Below are 4,719 nucleotides of genomic sequence, written 5' to 3' on the forward strand. Positions count from 1 at the left end.
ATCAGAATGACACACACCCCAGTTGTTGGTCAGGATGGTGCTGGGGATCAGAATAATCACATACTCAGCCTCCCCCATTCATCATGTCTGTTTCTCCATAAGGAGGAACAGGTAAGGATCAACCTCACTGATGATACCACTAGATGGCGTCACGCTGGAGTCAGACATTTGGACATATTTATTACCATTATGGAGACTCCATGTGACCTGTTGACTCTGAGGTCAATAATGTGAACCTTCTTATGTCCACATAATGATGATGTCAACAAAATACACAACACCCATTTTGGACATGAGAGTCTATGACAGGGCAGCACAAAGGGTTCAGTTTTGAGGGACCACTTGAGCAGGTTTCCTACTCTCTTGCGAGTTGGGATCGTTTGGCCTACAGCAAGTTGGTCGACAGTCATTAGGTCGACACTGTTAGGTCGACATGGGACAAGGTCAACAGGTCAATAGGTCAACACAAGCATTAGGTCGACAGTGTCTAGGTCAACAGTCAAAAGGTTGACATGGGGTTTATCACAGTTTTTTACCCGAATGTTGACACAATCGACATGGACACAGTTTCCAGTGCAACGCATCCCGTCGCATCGCTCGATGCGCTCGCCACGCTTCGGTCACGGTGCCTCGCTATGCTTGGCACACTATTTTATTCTCCCACCACGCATTAGTGGATGGTAGGGCATGAAATACCGCCTGTTGGCACATGTTGGCTCAAAAAACAGTGAAAAACCCTATGTTGACCTTTTGACTGTCAACCTAGACACTGTCAACCTAATGACCTGTTGACCCATCCCCATGTTGACCTAACGGTGTCGACCTAATGATTGTCGACCAACTTACTGTAGACCCAATGACCGTATACTCTCTTTTTCATATAGCACAAGGCTCCTGACTTTTGCTTGAGGCTCCAGGAACCCCGCAAACCCCCTCATACCACCTAGTTTTGGGGATTCCTCCCTTGACATTCGGAATGCGCATGCACACGTCCTGAACTGATGGGGGGGTGGCCTGTATAGGGGATATTACAGCTGGCCACCGCTGGCTGTGGGTAGCGGCAGGGGCGTAACTATAGCACCGGCGGCCCGCGCGGGGGGGCGCTGTGCATGTGGGGGCGCCGGGGGGCTGCATTGCTATAGTAATATAGCCCCCGCCCCCCATCCCCGCAGGCTTACCTCCTGGCTTCAATCAATTCTATGGAGAAGGATCACGATAAAATGGCCGCCCCATAAAACAGACAGTTCTCTGAAACTGTCTGCGGTATGGGGGCGGCCATTTTATCGTGGTCCGTCTGCATAGAAATATTAATTGAAGCCAGGAGGGGAGCTGGGACGCGCAGACAGGTAAGCCTGCAGCGATGGGGGGGGGGGCACCGGCGGCCGGGGGGGGGGGGCGCCCCCCCCCCATTAACGGCGGGGGCGCCCCAAACCAAGCTATGCCACTGGGTAGCAGTGGCTCAGCTGCTTTGCGCACAGACTAGAAGCCTGTGCATCTGAAGAATAGCCAGTATCCGGGGCTTCCCTGAGGCTGGCCTCGCCCACCACACTGACTGTGGGCTCCGTGTATCCAGAGCCGGTGCAAGGCATCTAGGCGCCCTAGGCAAACCTACAGGATACCGCCTCCCCCCCCCCTCCAATAGAGGGAGGAAGGGACACCTTGTAAAAAAAATTACTGCCACCATAATCCTATAGGAGATGCCCGCCCCCCCTATAGAGGGAGGAAGCGACACCTTGTAAAAAAAAATTACTGCCACCATGATCCTATAGGAGATGCCCCCCCCCCCCCTATAGAGGGAGGAAGCGACACCTTGTAAAAAAAAATTACTGCCACCATGATCCTATACTGCCACCATGATCCTATAGGAGATGCCCCCCCCTATAGAGGGAGGAAGCGCCACCTTGTAAAATAATGACTGCCACGCCACCATCCAGATGACTGGCAGATCAGACTATGACACTGAGTAGCTGGGTGGGTAGGAGGGGGGAGAAGGGCGGGCGGCGGCGGCTCCTCCACCAGCCGGAGATTTGCAGGCCTGTGTCGGTGTCTAAGCGCACAGCCACCGGGTGGGGCAGTGGATTTACCGCAGTCTTGCCAGCGGGAGCAGGGGCTGCCGCCGCCCGCCGCCGAAGTTTACCGCTGGCTGCTGTAGCCGGCCTGATGACCGGGCGACTGACTGACTACTGTCTGTCAGTGCAGCCATGTACACGGGCGGGCTTTGGCGGGGGGGGGGGGGTCCGAATAATTACTCACAAGCTGCACTTGTTGCTGTGGAGTCTCCTGCAGCCAGCAGCTTCGCCTTCTTCTAGTTCCTCTCCTCTGCGGACTGCGGTAGTAGCTTCCTGCTGCTGCTGCTGCTGACCAGGCCAGCTCACTACCGCCCTCCAGTGGCCGGCGCCCTAGGCAAATGCCTAACCTTGCCTAGTGGTGGCGCCGGCCCTGCGTGAATCAGGCCAGCTCTTCCTGTTCCTCTGTCTACCCTGTGCTGTCTCCCCCACTACACTGCAGGCTCCCTGCGCTCCCCTGGAATCAGTAACACACCCAGGTGAGTGCTGTGTGTAATATTGGTGTGGGGAAGAAGGGGGGCTGTGTGTAATATGTGTGTGTACTGGGTTTAATATAGGGGAGAGACTATGTATAATGTACTGTGCTGTGTGCAATGTGCTGAGTACTGGGTGCATTATGAGGAAGGGTGTATAATGTGCTGTGGTCTCATTGTCTAGCCCCTTAGTGACAGTAGACATGCCCATGGGTGGAGATAGACACGCCCATTGGGCAGAATGTTATACGACCCCTCAACAGTGCTCCACGCGATGCCTTACAGTTCGATCTATAAGCTCCCTGAAACTACTTTTCAAAAGTAGGCAGGTACAGTATGCACTTGAGGGATATTAGGGTGGGGCAGAGCCTGGAAGTTTGAGGTGGGAAGATTGGTGTCAGAATCCAGACCTCATACAATGGCGCGGAAGGTGAGCGTAGAGTGGTGTAAGCACTGCCTTGTATAACGCAGTGGTGAGACCAGATGGCCGGTTAGCTCAGTTGGTTAGAGCGTGGTGCTAATAACGCCAAGGTCGCGGGTTCGATCCCCGTACGGGCCAACTTTTTATTCATTCCTCAGCAGACAACGTAAAACTAACTTATTTTTCTTTAGCAGTTTGGTCACATTCTCTTCTTCGTGCCTATAATAATTATAATAATATATCGCCACAATAGAAGATGGCTGCTTACTATTGAGTATTGAATGTAAACAAAATCACAATATTCCAAAAACAAATTCAGCATAGAAACCGGGAGGTTAGATGTTCCGGTATACACCAGGTATTTTAATTGCCTCCAAGACTGATGAGATAGTCGCCATCACCGTCATTCCAGCGATGCACATGTTACCCATACCCATAAATCCACAAACAGTTTATTGCTCTAGGTATGGCAATCGATGGTTTATGGCTGATGATGAATACTTTTACCATCGGTGGGAAAGAAATGATGATTTCCCACCGTCGATGGCACAGAACTACTCTATGGTTGGTGGGTTTGTTTGCTTGTTTTTTGTTACAAAGTGACAGGACAGGGAGAATAGCTCTGCTCCTGATACCCATGAAGCCCCTCCCCCAGGTTCTGATTGGCTCAAAGGCCGGCCAGTAAAAGAACAGGGATGACCATCAGTTGCTGAATATAATGATGTTATGTATTGCACAGTGCACAACCATTAATGCACTACTACCATTTCACCATCGATGGTGAGCACAGCAATAGCCATCCCTACATTGCTCTTTAGCAGGGTTGGCCATCAATGTTACCTATGACACCTTTGATGGGGACCACCAATGATTTACCCAAAAGCCATCTCTACAATGTTACCCATAGAGTGTACTGCAATTATAAGTCACAGGAAAAAGCACTCAGCAAAGTTACAAGGTATCGGAACACACGTCCCAGTTACTACTGGTAAGGAATCCTTTAGTATTAGCACTTATATAGTAGAAGAGCTGCTTAACTTATTGTAGATATACAACAACTTCTCTGCTTTTCAACCATGACAAACAATCATCAGTGAGTGACAGTATCAGAATGACACACACCCCGGCTGTCAGTCAGGATGGTGCTGGGGACCAGAATAATCACATACTCAGCCTCCCCCATTCATCATGTCTGTTTCTCCATAAGGAGGAACAGGTAAGGATCAACCTCACTGATGATACCACTAGATGGCGTCACGCTGGGGTCAGACATTTGGACATGTTTATTACCATTATGGAGACTCCATGTGACCTGTTACCTGTATCATGATAAATGTCTCTGAGGTCAATAATGGGAATCTTCTTATGTCCACATGATGATGATGATGATGATGATGATGTCAACAAAATATACAACACCCATTTTGGACATGAGAGTCTATAGGCAGTATTCAATGATGATTTTGGCGATGTGATTCGCTGCACATTCGCCACTGCTTGCTGCGTTCCGGAGCCTCGCCGGCTCCAGTATTCAACGAGGCAGGGGCTCGCTGCCCCTTACTGGCGAATTTGAGCTCCTGCGGCGGGAGCCCGAGGACGGTGGCAGGCAGGGAGATGGAAGTCTCCCTGCCTGCCCCAGAACGTAATAAGAGAGAGGACAAAAGTCAGTCGCACAGGGTAATGGCGTAATCAGTGTGTTTACCAATCGGACCCTCTTAGTAATAAGTATCAACCTATAATTATTACATGTAAGTATTGA

At 50.6% G+C, this 4,719-nt stretch overlaps 3 non-coding genes across 3 annotated transcripts; 1 reads left to right on the top strand and 2 right to left on the bottom strand.

Annotated features, from left to right (window-relative positions):
• On the bottom strand, positions 1–134 carry LOC146076829 (U8 small nucleolar RNA). The gene has a single exon (XR_014474223.1). It is a non-coding gene; the product is annotated as a U8 small nucleolar RNA (small nucleolar RNA).
• Positions 135–3,024: 2,890 nt separating this feature from the next.
• On the top strand, positions 3,025–3,098 carry TRNAI-AAU (transfer RNA isoleucine (anticodon AAU)). Its single transcript has one exon. It is a non-coding gene; the product is annotated as a tRNA-Ile (tRNA).
• Positions 3,099–4,065: 967 nt separating this feature from the next.
• On the bottom strand, positions 4,066–4,199 carry LOC146076833 (U8 small nucleolar RNA). Its single transcript, XR_014474227.1, has one exon. It is a non-coding gene; the product is annotated as a U8 small nucleolar RNA (small nucleolar RNA).
• Between the last annotated feature and the right edge of the window lie 520 nt (positions 4,200–4,719).

Source organism: Crinia signifera, chromosome 4, assembly GCF_055691185.1.
Source record: "Crinia signifera chromosome 4, ASM5569118v1, whole genome shotgun sequence".
Taxonomy (NCBI): Eukaryota; Metazoa; Chordata; class Amphibia; order Anura; family Myobatrachidae; genus Crinia; species Crinia signifera.